At 42.0% G+C, this 27,154-nt stretch overlaps 1 protein-coding gene across 3 annotated transcripts in view; it reads right to left on the bottom strand.

The window, feature by feature from the left end:
• Positions 1-27,154, bottom strand: part of cacna2d2a (calcium channel, voltage-dependent, alpha 2/delta subunit 2a) — a 553,278-nt gene that overhangs the window by 303,963 nt on the left and 222,161 nt on the right. The gene's annotated exons all lie outside the window — the stretch shown is intronic.

Here is a 27,154-nt window from a genome sequence, read left to right as displayed (position 1 = left end):
AGTTAGTGGTGCAACAAAAAGGCGCACACTTTGTTTAGCGCTGTATGCCAGCAGACATCGGAGAGGAAAAACATGTCAACACAAATGTCTCTCAAAGCAATTACAGCAAAGTGAAAGCAAATTACATTTGAAGCCCAGAGCGAGACCAACAACTGAAGGCCAATGACAGCCTTAGCAGACCAGATACTTCAGAAGAAGAGCAGACAGAAGCAGGTCCATAACCCAGAGAAGTGAAGACCAATTAAAAGGGCAAAAAGGACATTGTCGTCATAAAAACATTGCGTTCAGTCCTGCTAAAATGATAGTGTGCCTTTTTTAGCATTTCTGTCTTCTTGCCAGATAGTATGTTCTACATCCTTGTTAGTAAACACACATTTGTTCATGTTGCCACAACACTCAGACATCCATCACGACAATCAGCAGAGCAAAGATATTGTAAAACATCAAAAGATGTATAGCAACTAGTGTTGTCCCGAGACCAATATTTTGGTACCAAAATGTATTTCGATATTTTTCAGTAGTTTTCTCAATAAAGGGGACAACAAAAAAATGCATTATTGGCTTTATTTCAACAAAAAATCTTGGGGTACATTAAACGTATGTGTCTAATTGCAGTTAAGTTCTTAAAACAGTGAACATAGAGTACATTACTACTTGTCTTTTATTAGTAAGTAAACAAACAACGGCTCCTAATTAGTCTGCTGACATATGCAGTAACATATTGTGTCATTTTCCATTCTATTCTTTTGTCAAAATTATTAGGGACAAGTGGTAGAAAATGAATTATTAATCTACTTGTTCATATACTGTTATTTTCTGCTTTCTTTCTCTTTTAACATGTTCTATCTACACTTCTATTAAAATGTAATAAACACTTATTCTTCTGTATGGATGCTTTACATTATTTTTGAATGATACCACAAATTTGGGTATCGATCCAATACCAAGTAGTTACAGGATCATACATTGGTCATATTCAAAGACCTCATGTGTCCAGGGACGTATTTTCTGAGTTTTTTAACATAATATAAATAATAGTAAAAAAAAAAAAAACATTTTGTGATTCTAAAAAATAGACATAATCATAGTAGTATCAAATATACGCTCCTGTACTTGGTATCATTACAGTGGATGTCAGGTGTAGATCCACCAATGGCGTTTGTTTACATTTTGATGCCGGTGAGCTACGGTGTGTAATGAAGCATGTTTAGCTATTCCTCGTCCTCCAGGGATGATACTTGTAAGGAACTTACTTTTTTTGTTGCCATGGAGGCGGGGATTAGGGATTTAGAAGTAGCTAAAACACTGCAGACCGGGGATTGACGTTAGCCGCTAGCTAGAGCACCTCTTCCTGAGGGTGTTTCAGAGGAATAACTTCACCTTTATCGTTGCATCCGTTCTCCCTTTCCTGTCTACACACTGTGTCTGTTTGTAAGTACTCCGTAACTGTGTGCTGCCAAACATGCTCCTCTGCTCATAAACCAGCAATGTCATGATGACAAGGGGGCAGAGGGGGTGGTGGACCGGTACTTTTCAGAGGTGTTATAGTACCGAATATGATTCATTAGTATAGCGCAGGTGTCGGGGCAACCTTTACCACTCAAAGAGCCATTTTGACCTGTCTCAGAAAATAACAAAAACAATCGGAGCCGCAAAACTCTTTTGAAATTTAGAATGAAATAACACTGCATACAGATTTTTTTTTGCTTTATGCTATGTATAAACCAGGGGTCTCAGACACGCGGCCCGCACCTTAATATGAAAATGTATTGTTAGTGCTATCCGCAAGTTTTATATGACTACCGCTTAACAGCATCACACTTGTTAACCCTCCCAATTTTTCTGCGAGATTTCCAAATTTAAGAGCAACTATTCTCTCAAATGTCTGCTGAATTTCAGCCAAGTTACAATAATAAAGGCGTGTCATGATGGCTCCATTAAGCGCCCTCTACAACCTGTACAAACAGCTTGCCAGCCCAGCCATACGCAATTGACTGCAAGAAATACTTGATCAACAGCCATACAGGTCACACTGAGGGTGCCCGTTTAAACAACTTTAACACTCTTACTAATATGCGCCACACTGTGAACCCACACCAAACAAGGATGACGAACACATTTCGTGAGAACATCCGTACTGTAACATAACATACACACAACAGAACAAATACCAAGGCATCCCTAACTCTTCTGGGCTACATTATACACCCCGCTACCACCAAGAAGCATTTAAGTCTACGCGCGTCGGTAGACGTAGTAGTAGTTAGGAGTGGTTCACATACTCGTCAAATTCAATGTTTTATTGTTTAAACATCATATTGTAGCGATGATGATATTATTGTAAATACTGTATATTTTCTTTTCTTGCAAAATGATCGTTGCTGTCATATTCAACTATATTATATATATATATATATATATATATACATATATACATAGAAACCGCAATTGTTTAAGGACTGGGAATGACATGTACACTATGGTGCAGTTACATACATTGCATACGATGTTTACGTATGAGTTGTGGAAAAAATAAAGCCACGTAGATCCACGCTAATGGCTGTGTCTTCTGTACTCAATAGTCAGAAAAATGATAAGAACGCCCACAAAAAATATTAGTTACGTTTTAATCAGCGCTATGCTGTGTGCTGAAAAAAAGGGTTTTTTTGTATGCGTGTCTGCGTTTGTGTAAATGTGTTTTGTGTGGGTGTGTGTTGGCACGCATGGGTCCATATAAAATAGAATAGAATAGAATAGAATAAAATAGAAAGTACTTTATTGAACCCTGGGGGAAATTCAGCATCACAGTTCGCTCACAATAGACAATAAAAATAAATAATATAATTTATATCATATATTATATACACAATATCTAATTGCAGTTAAGTTCTTAATAAAATAGTGAACATACTAGACAACATGTATTTTATTAGTAAGTAAGCAAACAAAGGCTCCTAATTAGTCTGCTGACATATGCAGTAACATATTGTGTCATTTTCCATTCTATTCTTTTGTCAAAATATTTAGGGACAAGTGGTAGAAAATCAATTATTTATCTATTTGTTCATTTACTGTTAATATCTGCTTACTTTCTCTTTGAACATGTTCTATCTACACTTCTATTACAATGTAATAAACATATTTTTCTGTTTGATACTTTACATTAGCTTTGTTTGAAAACTACCGGTTCCCTGCCCCTGTCGTAACATGGCTGGTTTTACAAGCAGAGGAGCATGTTCGGCAGTGCACAATAACGGAGTACTTACAAACAGACACAGTGTGTAGACAGAACTCGGAGAACGGATGCATTTTGGCATAAAAACTAACGATAAAGATGAAGTTATAACACTGAAACATTTTAAAACATAGCTTGCTAGCTAATGGTTGACGTCCATCTGCAGTCGGCATTGTTTTAGCTACTTCTAAATTACTAATCCTCGCCTCCATGGCGACAAATAAAGCAAGTTTCTTACAAGGATCATCCCTGCAGGACGAGGAATAGCTAAACATGCTTCACTACACACCGTAGGAGGATACAACAGCTCACCGGCGTCACCGCTAACAAAAATCAGTGGTCCTGAATGTAAACAAATGCCATGTGTTGATCTACACCTAACATCCACTGTAATGATACCAAGTGCAATAGCGTGTCTAGTCCATACTACTATGACTACATCGATATTTCTTGTCGTCACAAAATCTTTTTTCCATTTTAAAAAATTCATATTATGGTTAGTATAATACAGGACCAGGAGGCGTGTGGGTCGGATCACAGCTGACTCTTCTCACTCTAGACACAAACTATTCTCCCCTCTCCACTCAGGCTCGAGACTACGGTCCATCCAGACCCACACCTCCCGCCACCTGAACAGGTTTTTCCCCTTGGCCATCAGGCACACGAACAGTAACAAGATCTGATAGCTCAGTTACAGCTCTTTTTAGAACCTATTCTGTGTTATATGTGTTTTATGTTGCACGATTGCACTAAGAAAAATTCCTAGTTTGTGAACCCGTTCTCAAACAATGGCAATAAAAACTATTCTGATTCTGATGTTTATAAACTCAGGAAATATGTCCCTGGACACATGAGGACTTTGAATATGACCAATGTATGATCCTGTAACGACTAGGTATCGGATTGATACTTACACTTGTGGTATCATCCAAAACTAATGTAAAGTATCAAACAACAGAAAAATACATGTTTATTACATTTTAACAGAAGTGTAGATAGAACATGATGAAACGGATAGTAAGCAGATATTAACAGTAAATGAACAAGTAGATTAATAATACATTTTTACAGCTTGCCCTTTATAATGTTGACAAAATACTAGAATGGGGAATGATAACATGAAACTGTATATGTCAGCAGCTAAATCAGGAGCCCTTGTTTGCTTATTTACTACTAAAATAAAAGTTCTGTAGTATGTTTAGTATTCATTAAAGGGGAACATTACCACACTTTCAGAAGGGTTAAAAGCAATAAAAATCAGTTCCTAGTGGCTTATTTTATTTTTCGAAGTTTTTTCAAAATTTTACCCATCCTGAAATATCCCGAAAAAAGGCTTTAAAGTGCCTGATTTTCGCTATCTGCGAAGCCAACCGGTTCCGAGTCAACGTGAATGACTGCTCGCTGACTGCTTGCTGACTGCTCTTGTTGCAAAAAAGCAAAGTATCGTTCTATCTGTGTGCTTTTAACTGTTTTGCAGCTTTATTTACAATTTCTCGAACATATTTAATAGTTCAATTTAACTTGCAAATCACCCGATCTCTGTCTCACCACTCCGCCCTCAGCTAGCTAGCTGCTAAGCTAACGAGGCTAGCGGAGAAAGGCAGCGCCGGTCTGAAGGAAGCTACTCCCCCGCCACCGTGACCACCACTTCCCGAAGACAGCTGGCACTCCATTCGGCGATGGAAAGTTTCTGTGAGTATGGCTTCCTGCGCTTCGTGCACTTTACTCATGGATAGGTTGGCTTTGCTAGAGAGCCGTGTCCGCCAGTTAGAGCAGTGTAATTTCATAACTTTAGATGTCGCGGACACATCTGCTAGCGTTAGCTGTAGCGAGCTAACTAGCCCAGCTTGTAGCAGCCCTAAGCGGCCTACAAGCTACGGTGTACCGGTTGAGACGCATAATAGATTTAGCCCTTTAGCTAGTCCAACACCCCAGTATACCGGGCACCACACTTTAGTCATAGGGGACTCCATCACCCGAAACATAAAGCGTAGCAAACCAATTAAGTGTATTCCCGGGGGCAGAGCACCTGACATTGAAGCTAATCTTAGGGAGCTAACTCGCAACAGGACTAGTAAACACGTACGACAGGCTAACCACACCACTAGTTATGCGAATATAGTAATACACGTTGGCTGCAATGACGTTAGGATGAGACAATCAGAGATTACAAAGAGAAACATAGCCAGGGTTTGTAATCTCGCTAGAAAGATGTCCAGGCATCGAGTAATTGTCTCTGGCCCCCTGCCTGGGAGAGGCAATGATGAGAGATATAGCAGATTAGTCTCTCTTAACAAATGGCTGGATAGCTTCTGTAGACAACAGGGATTTACGTTTATTGATAATTGGCCCTCTTTCTAGGGCAAACCTGGCTTGCTGAGGAGAGACGGCCTTCACCCTAACCAGGAAGGTGCTATCCTCTTGCCTCGGAACATAGATTTCGCATTGATCCACATTTGACTAACTGCACTAGAGCAAGCCCGGTCACAGACAATTACAGAGGCTGCTAGCCTGGGTATGGAGTCAGTTAAGTTAGAACTAGCCAGCGCCAGGCTGGATGATCCCTCTACACATAGCAATTTTCGTAGAATAATACACAACTCACAAAATGTTTTTTCTGCTATGATAATGACTACGTCAGATTTAGAGATGCGTTCTACTGAGGTGGCAAATTATGATGCGTTCAGTTTATCACAGCACCAAGTAGACAATCTGAAAATTCCCGTCATATCAATTCCTAGATATAGTCGTAATTATTTTAAGTACACTGCGCATAATAAACGCAACATTATTAATATTGCTACTACGGATAATTTTATCAACAACTCCTTAAAACAGCCCACTACCTATAATATGGGCTTTCTAAACATCAGATCTTTGCCTCCCAAAACGTTATTAGTTAATGAGGTAATTAGAGACAACAACCTTAACGTCATCGGTCTTAGCGAAACCTGGCTTAAACCAGACGACTTTTTTGCGATAAATGAGGCATCCCCTCCTAACTATACGAATGCGCATATTGCCCGTCCCTTTAAAAGGGGAGGGGGGGTCGCACTAATATACAACGAAAACTTTAACTTTAGTCCTAACTTAAATAATAAATATAAATCGTTTAAGGTGCTTTCTCTGAAGTCTGCCACACCGCGGCCTCTGTGCCTGGCCGTTATCTACCGCCCCCCAGGGCCCTATTCGGACTTTATTAGTGAATTCTCAAAGTTTGTTGCTGATCTAGTGCCGCACGCCGATAATATAATTATAATGGGGGACTTTAATATCCATATGAATACCCCATTGGACCCACCGTGCGTGGCGCTTCAGACTATAATTGATAGCTGTGGTCTTACACAAATAATAAATGAACCGACGCATCGCAGCGGTAATACGATAGACCTAGTGCTTGTCAGAGGTATCACCGTTTCCAAAGTTATGATACTGCCGTATACTAAAGTAATGTCCGATCATTACCTTATAAAATTCGAAGTTCAGACTCATGTTCGGCAAGCTAATAATAATAATAACTGCTATAGCAGCCGCAACATTAATGCTGCCACAACGACGACTCTGGCTGACCTACTGCCCACGGTAATGGCACCGTTCCCAAAGTATGTGGGCTCTATTGATAACCTCACTAACAACTTTAACAACGCCCTGCGCGAAACCATTGAGAGTATAGCACCGCTGAAGTTAAAAAAGGCTCCAAAAAGGAGTACGCCATGGTTTACTGAAGAAAATAGAGCCCAGAAATTATTATGTAGAAAGCTGGAACGCAAATGGCGCACGACTAAACTTGAGGTGCACCATCAAGGATGGCGTGATAGTTTAATAACTTATAAACGCATGCTTACCTTAGCTAAAACTAATTATTACTCAAATCTCATCCGCATTAATAAAAACTATCCAGAATTTTTGTTTAGTACAGTAGCATCGCTAACCCAACAAGGGACTCCTTCCAGTAGCTCCACCCATTCGGCAGATGACTTTATGAAGTTCTTTAATAAGAAAATTGAAGTCATTAGAAAGGAGATTAAAGACAATGCGTCCCAGCTACAACTGGGTTATATTAACACAGATACGACTGTATATATGGCAGATACTGCAAATATCCAAAATAGTTTCTCTCGTTTTGATGAAATAACATTAGAAGAATTGTTACAACGTGTAAATGGAATAAAACAAACAACATGTTTACTTGACCCACTTCCTGGGAAACTTATCAAGGAGCTTTTTGTATTATTAGGTCCATCAGTGCTAAATATTATAAACTTATCACTTTCCTCGGGCACTGTTCCCCTAGCATTCAAAGAAGCGGTTATTCATCCTCTCCTTAAAAGACCTAACCTCGATCCTGACCTCATGGTAAACTACCGACCGGTGTCTCACCTTCCCTTTATTTCGAAAATCCTTGAAAAAATTGTTGCAGAGCAGCTAAATGAACACTTAGCGTCTAACAATCCATGTGAAACCTTTCAGTCCGGTTTCAGGGCAAATCACTCTACGGAGACAGCCCTCGCAAAATTGAGTAATGATCTATTGCTAACGATGGATTCTGATGCGTCATCTATTTTGCTGCTCCTCGATCTTAGCGCTGCTTTCGATACTGTCGATCATAATATTTTATTAGAGCGTATCAAAACACGAATTGGTATGTCAGACTCAGCCCTGTCTTGGTTTAACTCTTATCTTACTGACAGGGTGCAGTGCGTCTCCCATAACAGTATGACCTCGGACAATGTTAAGGTAACGTGTGGAGTTCCCCAGGGTTCGGTCCTTGGCCCTGCACTCTTCAGCATCTACAAGCTGCCGCTGGGTGACGTCATACGCAAATACGGTATTAGCTTTCACTGCTATGCTGATGACACCCAACTCTACATGCCCCTAAAGCTGACCAACACGCCGGACTGTAGTCAGTTGGAAGCGTGTCTTAATGAAATCAAACAATGGATGTCCGCTAATTTTTTGCAACTTAACGCCAAAAAAACGGAAATGTTGATTATCGGTCCTGCTAGACACCGACCTCTATTTAATAATACAACTTTAACATTTGACAACCAAACAATTAAACAAGGCGACACGGTAAAGAATCTGGGTATTATCTTCGACCCAACTCTCTCCTTTGAGTCACACATTAAAAGCGTTACTAAAACGGCCTTCTTTCATCTCCGTAATATCGCTAAAATTCGCTCCATTCTGTCCACTAAAGACGCTGAGATCATTATCCATGCGTTTGTTACGTCTCGCCTCGACTACTGTAACGTATTATTTTTGGGTCTCCCCATGTCTAGCATTAAAAGATTACAGTTGGTACAAAATGCGGCTGCTAGACTTTTGACAAGAACAAGGAAGTTTGATCACATTACGCCTGTACTGGCTCACCTGCACTGGCTTCCTGTGCACTTAAGATGTGACTTTAAGGTTTTACTAATTACGTATAAAATACTACACGGTCTAGCTCCAGCCTATCTTGCCGATTGTATTGTACCATATGTCTTGGCAAGAAATCTGCGTTCAAAAGACTCCGGCTTATTAGTGATTCCTAGAGCCCAAAAAAAGTCTGCGGGCTATAGATTGTTTTCCGTTCGGGCTCCCGGTAACAGTTTGAGATGCTACCTCAGTAGAAGCATTTAAGTCTCACCTTAAAACTCATCTGTATACTTTAGCCTTTAAATAGACCTCCTTTTTAGACCAGTTGATCTGCCGCTTCTTTTCTTTTTTCTCCTATGTCCACCCCTCCCTTGTGGAGGAGTTCCGGTCCGATGACCATGGATGAAGTACTGGCTGTCCAGAGTCGAGACCCAGGATGGACCGCTCGTCGGGACCCAGGATGGACCGCTCGCCTGTGTATCGGTTGGGGACATCTCGACGCTGCTGATCCGCCTCCGCTTGAGATGGTTTCCTGTGGACGGGACTCTCGCTGCTGTCTTGGATCCGCTTGAACTGAACTCTCACGGCTGTGTTGAAACCACTATGGATTGAACTTTCACAGTATCATGTTAGACCCGCTCGACATCCATTGCTTTCGGTCCCCTAGAGGGGGGGGGGGGGGGTTGCCCACATCTGAGGTCCTCTCCAAGGTTTCTCATAGTCAGCATTGTCACTGGCGTCCCATTGGATGTGAATTCTCCCTGCCCACTGGGTGTGAGTTTTCCTTGCCCTTTTGTGGGTTCGATGTAGTCGTAATGATTTGTGCAGTCCTTTGAGACATTTGTGATTTGGGGCTGTATAAATAAACATTGATTGGTTGATTGATTGATTGATTGATTGATTGACTGTCTATTTTCCTGTGACGTCATCCAGTGATGCCAATACAAACAACATGGCGGATACCACAGCAAGATATAGCGACATTAGCTCGGATTCAGACTCTTATTTCAGCGGCTTAAGCGATTCAACAGATTATGCATGTATTGAAACGGATGGTTGGAGTATGGAGGCAGATAGCGAAAACGAAATTGAAGAAGAAACTGAAGCTATTGAGCGAATAGCTATTGTCGCTATTCAGCCATGTCTGCCTTAGCATCGCCGGTAAAATGTGCAGACCAAACAGTCGGGACTTTCGCATTGACACTGGAGCAACTTAAATCCGTCGATTGGTAAGTGTTTGTTTGGCATTAAATGTGGGTGGAGGGAAACGCTGGATGCAAATACAACTACAAATGTACATACAGCTAGCCTAAATAGCATGTTAGCATCGATTAGCTGGCAGTCATGCCCCGACCAAATATGTCTGATTAGCACATAAGTCAATAACATCAACAAAACTCACCTTTATGATTTTGTTGATTTTATTGTTGGAAATGCATCTGCTTTGAGTGTCGCAGGGTATCCATTGTCATGTAGCCATATCTGTCGTAGCATCGCCGGTAAAATGTGCGGACCAAACCAGGGACTTTCGCATCTCTTGACACTGGAGCCACTTAAATCTGTGGATTGGTAAGTGTTTGTTTGGCATTAAATGTGGGTGGAGGGAAAGGCTGGATGAAAATATAACTACAAATGAAGCATAACGATGCAATATGTACTTACAGCTAGCCTAAATAGCATTTTAGCATCGATTAGCATGCCGTGCTAATCGATGCACATTCTACGTAAATCAACTTGAATCCGTCCCTGATCGTGTTGTTACACCCTCCGACAACACACCGACGAGGCATGATGTCTCCAAGGTAACGGAAAACAGTCGAAAAAATGGAAAATAACAGAGCTGATTTGACTCGCTGGGTGTAATGTGGTGGAGAAAATGGTGTTGACTACCTCGGTGACGTCACGTTTTGACATCATCGCTCCGAGAGCAAATAATAGAAGGGCATTTAATTCGCCAAAATTCACCCATTTAGAGTTCGGAAATCTGTTAGAAAAATATATGGTCTTTTTTCTGCAACATCAAGGTATATATTGACGCTTACATAGTTCTGGTGATAATGTTCCCCTTTAAGGCCAAAAATGTTCATCGATGGCAATAAAAAATATGTTCAATGTACCGTAAGATTTTTTGGTTAAAATAAAGCCAGTAATACTACTTTTTGTGGTCTCCTTTATTTACCAGTACCAAAAAACACACTGAAGTTGTGTTAGTGTGCAACATTTGCACACTTTGACATAGCGTTATAACAATCAAACATGTACTTTGTTACAAGGTCCGCAGATCAGCTCGGTTTCCAGTTCTTCACCAGATATCCTTTCCCTTCATTATTTCAGTCCAGGAAATGACAGGATTAGTTGTGGCGTCTTTTAAACATCAGATGTTATCCTCCTCTCCTGGGTGAACAATTAATCCCTTCTCCTTATCGCCCTCCCACCCCCATTCAGGCTTCATCTGGCCTCCATTCTTGCGTTTCTCTCTCCTTCACGGCCCAACGTTCCCAGAGGAGATATTATTCAGAGCACAGAAATGGAGACAAGTGTCCAGGGGCCTCATGTATTTAGACTTGCACGGATTTCCAACTACAAAATGGTGCATGCTCAAATCCTTAAAATGTCATATGAACGGAAAAGTCGTATTTAATGTGCGCACAAGTATTAACCAAAGTATTTTTATCCCAATCAACGTGGATTTGATCACCACGTGTGGGAGTTGCTGGCTACTCCCTGCCCACGACTATTTAAATATGCAATTAATATTCAAACTAACCATGTGCTTAGGATGCTACACATTCTGCACAGTCAGAAAACACAGGCATAATGAGCAAAATTAAGTAACTCACTGACTTCTTGCTGAAGTGAATAAAGGCCCCCCAAAATATACTCTTTGGCACAATGTCCTTTGGCGATTCCGGCGAACAAAAGAGGATTGAGTGGGATAAAGTGTGCGAGGCTGTCAATGCTGTGGAGTCAGAGAACCGCACACAAACACAAATAAGAGGTACTACATCAGAAAGACAGTGAAGAAGAAGATGAATGTGGCCAAAACATGCAAGGGGGCCGGAGATAAAGTAATGCCCACCCCATTCGAAAAGATAGTCGGTGCAATGATAGGTACAACTTTAGAAGAGGTGGGAGCACATGCGGGTGACTCTGGTTACTCCCCACTGTAGGGTTGTACAGTATACCAGTATTACTGTAGTACCGCGATACTAATGAATCATATTCAGTACTATACCACCTTTGAAAAGTACCGGTCCTCCATCCCCCGTCGTGACATTGCTGGTTTATGAGCAGAGTAGCATGTTCGGCAGCGCACAGTCACAGACTACTTACAAGCAGACACAGTGTGTGGGACGGAAAAGGGAGAACAGACACATTTTGGCTTAAAAACTAACGAGAAAGGTGAAGCTATAACACTGAAAATCCCTCAGGAAGAGGTGCTTTAAGACATGGCTAGCTAGCTAGCGGCTAAAGTTCATCCCCAGTCGGCAGTGTTTTAGTGACGTCTAAATCACTAATCCTTGTCTCCATGGCAACAAATAAAGTACGTTTCTTACAAGTATCATCCCTGCAAGACGAGGAATAGTTAAACATGTTTCACTACACACCGTAGCTCACCGGCGTCAGAATGTTAACAAACGCCATTGGTTAATCTACACCAGGGGTCGGCAACCTTTACCATTTTGACCCATTTCACAAAATAAAGAAGACAATGGGAGCCGCAACCATTCTCGCGAATATCTGCTGATGATCACCCAGATAACAATAATAAGGTCGTGCTATGAAGCCATCGCCTTTGACGCCATCTACAACATGTACAAACAGCTTGCCAGCACAGTAACATGTTGTATGTGGCTTCCGCAAATATACGTACACGACTGTCTGCAAGGCATACTTGTTCAACAGCCATACAAGTCACACTGAAGGTTGTGATATAAACAACTTTAACACTTACTAATATGCGCCACACTGTGAACCCACACCAAACAAGAATGACAAACACATTTCGGGAGAACATCCTCACAGTAACACAACATAAACGCAACATAACAAATACCCAGAATCCTTTGCATCCATGACTATTACTGGCTATATTATACACCACGCTAGCACCAACCCCCCCCCACACACACACACACACTCCGTAATTCGGTTGAGGTGGGCGGGCTTGGGGGGGCGGGGGTGTATAATATAGCCAGGAAGAGTCATGGATGCAAAGGATTCTGGCTATATGTTATGTTGCGTTTATGTTGTGATACTGTGAGGATGTTCTCCCGAAATGTGCATGTCATTTTTGTTTGGTGTGGGTTCACAGTGTGGCGCATATTAGTAAGAGTGTTAAAGTTGTTTATATCACAACCTTCAGTGTAACCTGTGTGGCTGTTTGGTAAGTATGCCTTGCAATCTCATACGTGTGACGATGGAAGCAGCAAAATGGATGCGTCCGGCCGGCACGCAGATAGCATGGTGTAAAGGCGGGCGCTACTACATGTTGTAGAGGACTTTAAAAGTAAAGCCATCACTTCACGCCCTCAATGTTGTAGTCCGAGTGAAAAATCGGCGAATGTTGGCCCGGGGTGATGTTTGGGAGAGGCACCAAAATCCGGAAACCCCCCGAAACATTCGGGGGTCGGCGATTATGCAGCTGAGCCACATCAGAGTGGCCAAAGAGCCGCATGCGGCTCCGGAGCCGCAGGTTGCCGACCCCTGATCTACACCTAACATCCATTGTGATGATACCAAGTACAAGAGCGTATCTCGTCGATAGTGCTATGGTTACGTAATTTTTTTTGGCATCGCAACATCTTCCTTTTTTTTTTTTAAATTAATGTTATGTTTATAAACTCGGGAATTTAATCCCTGGACACATGAGAACTTTAAATATGACCAATGTATGATCCTGTAACTACTTGGTATCGGATCGTTACCTAAATGTGTGGTATCATCCAAAAATAATGTAAAGAATCAAACAACAGAAGAAAAAGTGATTATTACATTTTAACAGAAGTGTATATAGAACAAGTTAAAAGAGAAAATAAGCAGATGGTAACAGTAAATGAACAAGTAGATTAATAATCATTGTTTACAGTTTGTCCCTCATAATGTTGACAAAATAGAATAAATGACACAATATGTTACTGCATATATAAGCAGCTAAATTAGGAGTCTTTATTTGTTAATTTACGATTAAAAGACACGTTGTCTTGTAAGTTCACTATTTTATTTAAGGACAAACTTGCAATAACAAACATATGTTTAATGTACCCTAATATTTAGAATAAAACCAATAATGCAATTTGTTGTAGTCCCCTTTATTTGGAAAAGTACCGAAAAGTATTGAATTCATTTTAGTACTGGTACCAAAATATTGGTGTTGGGACAACACTACCCCACGGTAAATATAATTTCTTTACTATTGGGTCTATTGGGCCTGGCGCAGGTCTGTGTTCTGAGACAGAATGTGATTATTGGCATATTGAAGGAAGACTTGAACAAAAGACTAATCTATTAACTTTGTTCTACTTTTGTGTTAAACTTTTTGGTTTTTATCTACAGGACAAAAAAAGTCCAGAGAAGCACCTCCCCCTTCTTGTTTCAACATGAACTTGTACAATAAATGGACTTGAACCGAGCAGTAAATTAGATCATTTAAAGACGTGCTTTAATAGAGTTATAAAAAGCGTGTGTTTAATACCACGGGCAGTGATCTATCACAAGAGAAGAGAGAATTTGCTGACCGTTGGATGGCAGCACTACGAACTAGAAGTAGGGCTCAGGGCTGAAAGACTGCAGTGTTTCATCACAATATTAAATATTACTATTCTTACTCTTCTGATAGGTCATAATCTCCACCCTTTAACGCTCCTATAGGCAGTAGAATGGTGTCTGTAATGTTGCATATTATCAGAAATAAATAGGGAGATATAAAAGGTGCAAAATGATGACCAAGGGTGACAAAGCGGCGGAGTGGAGGAAAGAAGTCTAACCTTGACAGAGAGCATCTTCTGACAAGCATCTGCCTCCTATAATAATTTGGAAATAATCTCCATCCACAAAGGCCCAGCAGTCTGGCAGAGTCAACGCTCGGTGCCTGATCGATGGCCGCCATTCAGCCAGCTGCCCGTCTGTGTGCACACGCTCGCCATCGATCTCTCGTGCCTCGCCTCTCCCCATGCTACCGTCTTACATGAGGAGGAGGAGGAAAAGGAGGAAGATGCAGACACGGGGGGAGGACACCAAAAGGAAAAACTAAATGATCACACATTTATTCACATTAAAGGCCTACTGAAACCCACTACTACCCACCACGCAGTCTGATAGTTTATATATCAATGATGAAATATTAACATTGCAACACATGCCAACACAGCCTTTTTAGTTTACTAAATTACAATTTTAAATTTCCCGGGAGTTTCGTCTGGAATGATGACGTGTACGCAAGACGTCACAGGTTTTAAGGAAATATGAGCGCTGCACACACACACAGCTAAAAGTCATCTGCTTTAACGGCATAATTACACAGTATTTTGGACATCCGTGTTGCTGAATCTTTTGCAATTTGTTCAATTAATATTGGAGAAGTCACAGTAGAAAGATGGAGTTGGGAAGCTTTAGCCTTTAGCCACACAAACACACGGTGATTCCTTGTTTAAAATTCCTGGAGGTGAAACTTTCCTATGGATCAGAGCGCGGTCAAGCCGACATGGATCCCTACCAAATGTCAAACAGCAGGTTTCTGTGAGAAAAGTGTGGTTAAAAAGTCCGTTCTTACGGGATAAAAGGTGAGCTTGTGCCGTCCATAGCTGCCATCGACTCCCCTGAGACACTGCGCGTCAACACACCCGTGGAGACACCCTTCCGACTATCAGGTACTATTTAACTCACTAAAACACTAACAACACAATAGAAAGATTAAGGATTTCCCAGAATTATCCTAGTAATTGTATCTAAAAACATAGGAATCCGTCCCAATGCAATCGGGTTTTTTTTTTTAACTTGTTTTTTTTTTTCCTAGTCCGTCGCTATCAATATCCTCAAACACGAATCTTTCATCATCGCTCAAATTAATGGGGAAATTGTCGTTTTCTCGGTCCGAATAGCACTTTTTGTTGGAGGCTCCCATTAAAAACAATGTGAATATGTGAGGAGCCCCCACACGTGTGACGTCATCGTCTGCGACTTCCGGTAGAGGCAGGGCTTTTTTCTTAACACCGAAAGTTGCGAACTTTATCGTGGATGTTCTCTACTAAATCCTTTCAGCAAAAATATGGCAATATCCCGAAATGATCAAGTATGACACCTAGAATGGACCTGCTATCACTGTTTGAATAAGAAAATCAAATTTCAGTAGGCCTTTAATATTATTGTTGTAACATTAATCAAATGATTTTTTTTAAATTTTGGAAAATAAGATAACGTTTGAAAGAAGTAAGTAAACATTGAGGAGCCCAATTTTAGATGTGAAACAAATATTAAATATGAAACAGAAAAGCGGTAGAAATGGATGGATGAAAATGTTAGATAAGAAGCATAAATACACCATATTGCCGAAAGTATTTGGCCACCTGCCTTGACAGACATATGAACTTGAAGTGCAATCCAATTCCTAAGCCATGTGATGTTGGTCCACCTTTTGCAGCTATATCAGCTTCAACTCTTCTGGGAAGGCTGTCCACAAGGTTGGAGAGTGTGTTTATAGGAATTTTCGTCTATTCTTCCAAAAGCGCATTGGTAAGGTCACACACTGATGTTCGTCGAGAAGGCCTGGCTCTCAGTCTCTGTTGTAATACATCACAAAGGTATTCTATCGGGTACAGGTCAGGACTCTGTGCAGGCCAGTCAAGTTCATCCACACCAGACTCTGTAATCCATGTCTTTACGGACCTTGCTTTGTGCACCATTCCTCTTCCAACAGTCATGTTGGAAGAGGAAGGGGCCCGCTCCAGACTGTTCCCACAAAGTTCAGAGCATGGAATTGTCCTCAACGTTTTGGTATCCTGGAGCATTTAAAGTTAATTTCACTAGAATTAAGGGGCCAAGCCCAACTCCTGAAAAACAACCCCACAGCATAATTCCTCCTCCACCAAATTTCACACTCGGCACAATGCAGTCCGAAACGTACCGTTCTCCTGGCAACCTCCAAACCCAGACTCGTCCATCAGATTGAAAGATGGAAAAGCATGATTCATCATTTCAGAGAACACGTTTCCACTGCTCTAGAAAATGCCGAGCTACTGAGGGAGGCCCATTCTTTCACAAATCTTTGTAGAAACAGTCTCCATTGCTAAGTGGTTGATTTTATACACCTGTGGCCGGGCCAAGTGATTAGGACAACTGATTCTCATCATTTGGATGTTTGATCGAATACTTTTGGCAATATAGTGTATCTAGCTTGTTGCCATGTGTTATCTCCAGGCAAGTCACAGAGAAAAAAACTAAGCATTTTGATCTCTAGCCACAGGGGGCGCCACAGAGGTAGTGGGGGGTGGGGGGTATTTGAAGAGCGAAGGAGTGATGAAAAGCAGGTAAGTGAGTTTATATTGTCAAACAGAGCAGGTAGAGAATATGTGCACCTTCAAGGTCAGTATTTAAGAGTCTCTCTAAACACCCCCCCCCCCCCCCCCCACCTCCATCCCAAATCTTAACGCAGCCTTGAGGCACGCTCCTATCTACCCCCCACCTTTTACTCCATCTTGCACCTTCCTCCCTGTCAGTCACTCGGCACTTCATGCCCGCGGCCACTTGGCAGAATGAGCCCAAGCTGCACGGCTGACAGCTGCCATAGGTCTTCAAAAACTCGATCAATTAAACGGGTGATTACCAAGCAAACAAGACCCCCTGCTTTTACAGGCGGGAGTCATCTGTCATAAATGGGGGCGGGGATCGGTCATTCAACCTCTAATTCATCGGTATAAAACAGAGATGCCAATCACCACGTTTGGTCAATATGTTATGGGGGTTATGACTGCATGAATGTCAAAGTTCAACACACTTGATGCATACCAGCAAACCAAAAAGGAGGTAGTCAACGTCTGTTTTCAAGGGTTCAAATAGTCAAGTCTGAATCATTTGATTGTGCATGGGCAGAAACATTTTTGTATGCTATGTTTTCCTCTCCCCATCCTCAGGCTCCGTTTGCACTAAGCCGGATAAGGTTATCCAAGGTAAATCACACCTAAGCTTATCCATGTCCACACACGATAATGCCACCGTTTAAGACCCCCTCGACCCCTCCGTCCGCCGGTGCAACGTGACCTAGTACGCATTCACGGAAAATGCGCGCATCATAGTCACCTCCAGTGTTGCTTTGTGTGCAAATTCTTAAATGTAACTTATCCGAACAATATCCAGTGTTGTGGTATTTCAATGAACTGGAATGCAGTGTGCTGTGGGGCCCTGTTGTAGAGACTCACACATGAGCCATCATAAATTAATCAAATCTTTATTAGACACGTAAACAATGTGATATAGAATATTTTACATCAATCAATCCAGGGATCTAGATTTCTGGTCAGGACACTCCTCAATCTTTTGCCTCCACCTTCATTGTCCAATCGTTTTTGGTGACTTTATCTACTCTGGACTTAGACGTCGAGTCCGCGACATACATGGCGGACAATAACTGATAGTCTGCTTTGCCAGTCCAAATGCATTCGCTTTGTTCCTCGACGGCCAGGTAATACGAAGCACACGCAACCATTTTTATCACATCCATGGGAGCTCACATTCTCGTTGTCTCTCCTTCGACAAATGGACAAAGTTTTACACGAAGTAGAATCACAGCTGATATTGGAAAGTTCTCTTGCCGTCTGAGAAGTGTTGCACCCCAAATAGCTGCAATTGCTTTCTCTTAACGTATCATTAAGGTGATTTCCACAAGAGTCCGTACATGTAGAAGAATGAGAAACGCGTACATGTCTGGTTGACTCGCCTTCATATTTCCAGTGTTTACCTCTGAGTTACAAAACTGCTTTATTATGAAGCGGGCCGTGGCGCGTTCTTTCTGACGTCACTTCCTGTGTGGGCGAGGTCTTATTGGCATCACTTCATCTTCTAATTCACTTCGTAAACAATCAATAAGTCCATACAAAGCTGAGTGCCGGAGATTCAAGAAAGACATGGCTGACTTACCCTTGTAAAAATTTGTCTGAGGAAGGGGACCTTAAACACTGGCTGAAACGGGGCTTTGGTTAAATAATTATTCGTTTAAGGCAGGGGTGTCAAACTCAAATACAGAGTGGGCCAAAATTTAAAACTGAACAAAGCCGCGGGCCGAGGTTGAACAAATTAATCTTTTAATAGGGACCCAAACAAGTTTTTCATTGAATATTGAACAAGCAAGGCTTATATAGATTTATAGTGACATGCAAAATTGACTTTGAAATAATAATATTAATAATTACAAAATATCAATGGCGTATCAAATCAAATTTAAATAAAAATTGAATGCCTTTTTTGTATTTGCAGCCTTCTGAGGTAAATATTAACATTAACTTTTTCCAGAGGCTAATTCATTTGAAAATAAAATAATGAATAAATCAACCATTCAGGCCTTTTTATTGCTCAGTTAATGTCGGGGCTCAGATGGGTGGGGTTAGGGGGGCGGGGTTTGTTGGTAGCGGCGAGGGGGTGTATATTGTAGCGGTCCGGAGAGTGTTAGTGCTGCAAGGGGGTCTGGGTATTTGTTAAGTTGTGTTTATGTTGTGTTACGGTGCAGATGTTCTCCCGAAATGTGGTGGTCATTCTTGTTTGGTGTGGGTTCACCGTGTGGCACATATTTGTAACAGTGTAAACGTTGTTTATATGGCCACCCTCAGTGTGACCTGTATGCTGTTGATCAAGTATGCCTTGCATTTACTTACATGAGTGTAGAAGCCACATATATTACGTGACTGGGTTGTCACGCTGTTTGTGAGGAGGAAAAACAGACTTGACGACAGGTTGTAGAGGACGCTAAAGGCAGTGCGTTTAAGGCACACCCCCAATGTTGTTGTCCGGGTGGAATTCGGGAGAATGGTTGCACCGGGAGATTTTCGGGAGGGGCACTGAAATTCGAGAGTCTACCGGGAAATGGGGGAATGCGGTGTTACAGCAGCACCGCTGCATAACACCGGCGGGCCAGCTCTAATGTTAATTTGATATTGCCTCAAGGACCAAATTAAATTACACGGGGGGCCAAATTTGGCCCGCGGGCCAGAGTTTGACACCTATGGTTTAAGGCGTTAAACAACTTAGCGTAGGAACAGTTTACTGAAACCCTTGAATCGGCCCCGCTGCAGTCGGCTTCGGCTCTGGCGGAGCACCGAGAAGTTGATCAAACTTGTCGGTCTAGACTAGAGGAAATAAACGTGGTAACAAGGTTACCATTAGTGAAGGATGATTACTGTTGCCAGAGGGGAGCAGTGAGAGAGGCGTCCTGCTTGAGCTCACTGGTCAAAGTTACAATCCAGTGAGTCCCACCAGGGCTAATGGCAGGCTGCAACCTGACTAGGGATGGGGACTAAAATGTAATTCCATAATGGCATCGGTGCCAGCGTAAACGGTGGTAATCTTAAAAAAAAGACCTGGTCAGTTGCTTTGTGGTTAGAGTGTCCGCCTTGAGATCGGTAGGTCATGAGTTCAAAAACCGTCCGAGTCATACCAAAGACTATAAAAATGGGACTCATTACCTCCTTGCTTGGCACTCAGAATCAAGGGTTGGAATTGGGGGTTGAATCACCGAAATGATTCACGAGCGCTGCCACTCACTGCTGCTCACTGCTCCCCTCACCTCCCCTCCCAGGGGGAGGAAGAAGGGGATGGGTCAAATGCAGAGTGTAATTTCTCCACACCTAGTGTGTGTGTGATTATCAGTGGCACTTTAACTTTAATCACACCGAAAAAAGAAGATGCTCTCGGCGGGTGGCAATCAGGTGACCTAGAGGCACATCTGAGCACTTCCAAGTTTCAGGCGATGGTCGAAGCCCTATTAGGCTACTGTATATTTACCTGAACCTGTGCAGATTTAGGCTTATTTTGAAAGATTTAGAAGCAATTATAAAGGGTGATCATGACAAATATATACTAAATGGGATGGAGTGGATTTTTACAAGCTTAAGAAAAAAAAAAAAAAATATATATATATATATGTATGTAAATGATTGATCATCACCAATACGTTACTGCTACCTCACGTCACGTAAATTGACACTTACAGTATTTAGACAAGAAAAACATCATGTCTTTACATTTGAGGGGTCTACAAATCAAGCATTGATCCATGAGAGACAAAGTTGGACTTATTCGTGCATCGCTAAGTTATATATTTGATTGACATAACGATTGCGGTGTTGCTGTGATGGTGAGCGCTAGTGAGAAAAAGGATACGTTTGCAGATGATTTCCTGCTACAAATATTAGGGTCATCTACAATTCATGTCTACAGTTGTTTTCATGCTGTGAAGTCCATCATTTGTCTCATTAGTGGTAGTGATATTGTAAAAGTAATATATTGTAAATAATGTAGTAGTAGTGATATTGTACAAGTGATATACTGTAAGTAATGTGGTAGTAGTGATGTTGTCTAAGTAATATATTGTACTGTAAGTAATGTAGTAGTAGTGATATTGTATAAGTAATATATTGTACTGTAAGTAATCAGATATCAAATCATTGACTAGTCGACAAAAGCTTTTCTGCCTGTCACTCACAGTTACCCACTGGAGACAAGTCTCAAAGCTTGTTGGCAAGCAAGCAAACCGAGCAATTGCGATGCTAATTTGAAGCTCATGCCGCTCAATAACTGTCCAGCAGGTGACGAGTAAAATGTGTGTTTTGTAGCAGTCTACTCATTTTTTGAATGATATTGAAATACTGCTGGGACAGACTCCAGCTCTAAAGGGGATGTCATCTGCGGCAAGCTCTGCCGGCACCTCCACTGGCAGCGCACCAGGTCACGCCCCGGTCGCACGCATTGCAGCCACACGCCGGCAAAGCTGCAAGCAATCAATCAGCGCACCTGGGACTAATGAAGGCAAGCAGTATAAACCGCAGCGGACCTGGGGATCCGGCGCCGGATCATAGTTCTCTGTTTACAGTAAGCTATTGCGTCACTGGCTCCCCTCCCACGTTCTTGCTCTCTCTCTCTCTGTGTCTTCTCAGTTCCCGTGTCTTCTGTCCCTTGTGTTTACCGCAGTACTTTCCGTGTCTCCCGTGATCGAGCTGTGTGCCTTGACTTCCGTGTGGACTTTGGACTGCCTCCCTCGATCCTCGACCCCTGCTTGGACACGGACCCTTTTAACGCTTCGCTGTATTGCCCGACTACCTCCCTGCCCCATGGACATTCGAGCCTGCCTTTCCCTTCCGGGACTTCCTGATTCTCGCTCAACACTCACAATAACACACAAACGTTATTCCACACAGTCTCACACACACGTTTTAATGTTTGTCACACTTCATTCTCTAGTTTATTATTACTATATTGGTTCGTTAATGTACACACACGCACGCACGCACGCACGCACGCACACACACACACACACACACACACACATATACATATATAAATTTATTAAAACATTGACTTTACTACGCCCTCTTGTGGTATGTGCCGTCTACCCCCACTCATTCTGTAAGCGTAACAGGGGACAAGCAGTATAGAAAATGCATTATGGATTACTTTTTGTCTTCGATGTTGTCTCTAAAACAACAGGTCTTGAGAAAGAGGAGGAGTTGTCCTCCATTAAATGTTTGTATCACCACAGTAAGAAACTTTCAGCAGTTTCTTGTGCCAGAGGGCACCATTTGATACGAGTGAGACATTAGTCTTATGACTATGGAATATTCTCCACTATCTTGCTCAACAGAGCTTCTCTGCAACATGTTCACTATGTTTCGGAAAATACTTCATCCGACACACACACCTAGACACACAGACACACTGATGATCTTTGTGCCTCAGCAGAACATGCAGGCGTCCACATATGCGAGAAAGCAACAAGCAGTGACAGTCCTAAACACATTCCACGTGGGAAGAAAAACGGGCCAGAAAAGAAGTGACAGCGCAATGAAAGGTTGGAAGAAATGGAAAGAGAGAAAATAATTCAATCTGCAGCCAGCGTCTTCAATCAGTGACTTATAAGGAGAGGACGAGGGCAAGGGAGGAAGCATGCGATGGAGGCAGGGCGAGGGTGGCAGGCGCCCTGATAAGCCCACAAAGATTAACTGCTTGCTCTGATGGAAGAGCAAAATAAAAGACACGGCGACCTCCGATTCCCTTGGCCTCCGCTGCGTCCGTGTCCTGACAGTGCGGGGACTTTGGAGACATTGGCGTGATGAGAGGAATGTTTAAACACGCTCTGCACCAAAGCAACATGACCTATGAAGTGCTTTCAATGGATGATTTTGGATCTTCTAACCTAACACGCATGGTCGCCATCTTATACCAGCACAAATGTCACAACAACAACACGACCGATATTCATGTGGAGTGAATAACACGAGCCCGTGATTGTCCTTGTCCCTTCCATCAAGACGAAGATATCCAAGGACATTACTTTAGTATCAAAGCTGGGCAGGTCAGTCGGCTTCAGGTCCCAACATGGCTTCTTCTCCTCTGATTGTATGAAGGAACATTTCAAATCCGGAAAAACTGTCATACCTGAAACACTATTTTTCCAATGCCCTTACTAGGAATGTGTTTTGGTATGAAACTCAATTATTTTGTGTTACACACCCCCAAGAAGAAAACATTCCCCCCTGCCCCACTCTCTGCTGCAACTCCTTCTCAATGGCCTTGTGGTTAGAATGTCCGCCTTGAGATCGGTAGGTCGTGAGTTCAAACCCCGACCGAGTCATACCAAAGACTATAAAAATGGAACCCATTACCTCCCTGCTTGGCACTCAGCATCAAGGGTTGGAATTGGGGGTTAAATCACCAAAAATGATTTACGAGCTCGGCCACCGTTGCTGCTCACTACTCCCCTTACCTACCAGGTGTTGGAACAAGGGGATGGGGTCAAATGCAGATAGTAATTTCACCACACCTAGTATGTGTGTGTGTGTGACTATCAGTGGGACTTTAACTTTAAAGGCCTCCTGAAACCCACTACTACTCAACACGCAGTCTGATAATTTATATATCAATGATGAAATATTAACATTGCAACACATGCCAATACGGCCTTTTTAGTTTACTAAATTACAATTTTAAATTTCCCGGGAGTTTCGTCCTGGAAACGTCATGTAATGATGACGTGTACGCAAGACGTCACGGGTTTTTAGGAAGTATGAACGCTACGCACACACACAGCTAAATGTTGTCTGCTTTAACCGCATAATTACACAGTATTTTGGACATCTGTGTTGCTGAATCTTTTGCAATTTGTCCAATTAATAATGAAAAAGTCACAATAGAAAGATGGAGTTGGGAAGCTTTAGCCTTTAGCCACACAAACACACGGTGATTCCTTGTTTAAAATTCTTGGAGGTGAAACGTTACCATGGATCAGAGCGCGGACAAGAAAACATGAATCAAGACGGAATGTCAACCAGCAGGTTTTGGTGACAAAATTGTGATTAAAAAGTCGCTTCTTACCGGAGAAAACCTGAGCTTGTGCCGTCCATAGCTGCCGTCGACTCCCCTGAGACACTGCGCGTCAAGACACCCGTGGAGACACCCTTCCGACTATCAGGTACTATTAAACTCACTAAAACACTAGCAACACAATAGAAAGATAAGGGATTTCCCAGAATTATCCTAATAAATGTGTCTAAAAACATCGGAATCTGTCCCAATCGCGTTTTTTTTTTTTACTTTTTTTTTTTTCTAGTCCGTCGCTATCAATATCCTCAAACACGGATCTTTCATCCTCGCTAAAATTAATGGGGAAATTTTCGTTTTCTCGGTCCGAATAGCACTTTTTGTTGGAGGCTCCCATTAAAATCAATGTGAATATGTGAGGAGCCATCACACGAGTGACGTCATCGTCTGCGACTTCCGGTAGAGGCAGGGCTTTTGTCTTAGCACCGAAAGTTGCAAACTTTATCGTGGATGTTCTCTACTAAATCCTTTCAGCAAAACTATGGCAATATCATGAAATAATCAAGTATGACACATAGAATGGACCTGCTATCCCTGTTTGAATAAGAAAATCTCATTTCAGTAGGCCTTTAACAATACAGTAAATAGTTGTGATGGTCAGATGAAGCATCATGAGGCATTGAACCATTTGAGCCAATTGGTTCGAGAATTTCTTCACCCTTCAATGCATGCTTCGGCATAAGACACCACCTGCTGGTCAAATGTATAACTACAAAAAAAGCTCTATTTTAACCACAGAATGTGTGACGTATTGAATTGTTGCTTCTCTCCTGGCTCTTGGAAATGACAGTGACTACCAATACATATTTGACCGAATGGCTTTGCTAGTTAAAGGCCTACTGAAACCCACTACTACCGACCACGCTGTCTGATAGTTTATATATCAATGATGAAATATTAACATTGCAACACATGCCAATACGGCCTTTTTAGTTTACTAAATTGCAATTTTATATTTCCCGGGCGTTTCTTGTTGAAAACGTCGCGGAATGATGACGTGTACGCAAGACGTCACGGACTGTAAGGAAATATTAGGGCTGTGCACACACACAGCTAAAAGTTGTCAGCTTTAACGGCATAATTACACAGTATTTTGGACATCTGTGTTGCTGAATCTTTTGCAATTTGTTCAATTAATAATGGAGAAGTCACTGTTACGCCGGTTCGGCATTGTGATGCCGGGTTCGATTCCCTCGAGGATGCGTCAAGTGAACACAGCAAAGGTAAGATATACACAATTTATTTAAATAACAAAAAGAGCTATATAACAAAAATGCTGGAGCTAGTAGAATAAAACAAACAAAGGACGCTAGCATAAAAGCTACGATATACAAAAATGAGAACTAAACTGGCACATAGACACATTAAAGAGTAAAACAAAACATACAGCATGAGAGCTGGAATAAACAAATGGCTGAGCGTGAAAAGCTAGCGAGAATATACATACGATGACAGAGTGCAGGCGTAACTCGTTGCGTGAAAGCAAATTATGAACCCAGGCTGAACAAACAAAAGAGTACGGCTTATAAAGTGACGGTGATTATCTGTAGCAGGTGTACGGGGCGTGAGCAGCAGGTGAACTGATGAGTAACCATGGTAATGACTGAACAGGAAGTATGAGGGTAAAACGACGGAGTGAATAAAAATGCAACAAACTATAATATGGGAAGATCGGAGTACGGATCTTAGCAGTCACAGTAGAAAGATGGAGTTGGGAAGCTTTAGCCTTTAGCCACACAAACACACGGTGATTCCTTGTTTAAAATTCCAGGAGGTGAAGCTTTCCTATGGATCCGAGCGGTCAAGCGAACATGGATCCCGACCAAATGTCAACCGGCAGTTTTCGGTGAGAAAACTGTGGTAAAAAGTCGCCACTTACCGGAGATCAGCTGAGCTTGTGCCGTCCATACAGCTGCCGTCGACTTCCCTCAGAAACTGACATCATAACACCCGTGGACACACACCTCCGACTATCAGGTACTATTAAACTCACTAAAACACTAGCAACACAATAGAAAGATAAGGGATCACCCAGAATGATCATAGTAAATGTGTCTAAAAACATCTGAATCTGTCCCCATGCAATCGCATTTTTTTTTTTACTTGATTTTTTTTCTTTTTTCTAGTCCGTCGCTATCAATATCCTCAAACACAAATCTTTCATCCTCGCTCAAATTAATGGGGAAATTGTCGTTTTCTCGGTCCGAATAGCTCTTTTTGTTGGAGGCTCCCATTACAAACAATGTGAGAATGTGAGGAGCCCTCAACGGGTGACGTCATCATCTGCGACGTCCGGTAAAGGCAGGGCTTTTCTATTACTTTATAGTCGATGTTCTCGAGTAAATCCTTTCAGCAAAAATATGGCAATATCGCGAAATGATCAAGTATGACACATAGAATGGATCTGCTATCCCCGTTTAAATAAGAAAATCTCATTTCAGTAGGCCTTTAAATGAATACATGTGTAATAAAATATGTTTTATATGTTATGTATTGTGTGTTTGCATTTTGCCAAAATGGTAGAATCATTAATAGGGTAGGTTGCATAACGTGTTTCTGTCACCCTGAGGAAATGGCATAAAGAGGAAGATGACAAGATAATTGTCATGATTAGTTCCCTGGTTCATGTTTTGTTTGTCTTTGACTCCTTCAGTTCCTGTTTTGAGCACCCCTGGGTTTGTGTTTTGGTTGCCATGGGTGCAAATTGGTTTCACCTGCATCTGATTAGTGTTTGGCATGCTCCCCTGCTGTTGGGCCCTAATAAGAAAGCTACTGCACTTATTCCTGTTTTTCGCCATACACTGTCTGGCTTTCTTGTTTGCTTATGCAACACGTTACATCGAGTAAGTCTATGTTTCGTGAGTCTTCTTCATGTGCCAAGCTTTGCCATAGCTCCCACGCTATCGGCACGCCTTTTCTCTCTCTTTGAGGAATAAATCGTTTCCTTACCTTCACTTTGCCTCCAGAGTTCCTGCTGCA

Source organism: Nerophis ophidion, linkage group LG16, assembly GCF_033978795.1.
Source record: "Nerophis ophidion isolate RoL-2023_Sa linkage group LG16, RoL_Noph_v1.0, whole genome shotgun sequence".
Taxonomy (NCBI): domain Eukaryota; kingdom Metazoa; phylum Chordata; class Actinopteri; order Syngnathiformes; family Syngnathidae; genus Nerophis; species Nerophis ophidion.
This window is presented reverse-complemented; position numbering and strand designations above follow the sequence as displayed.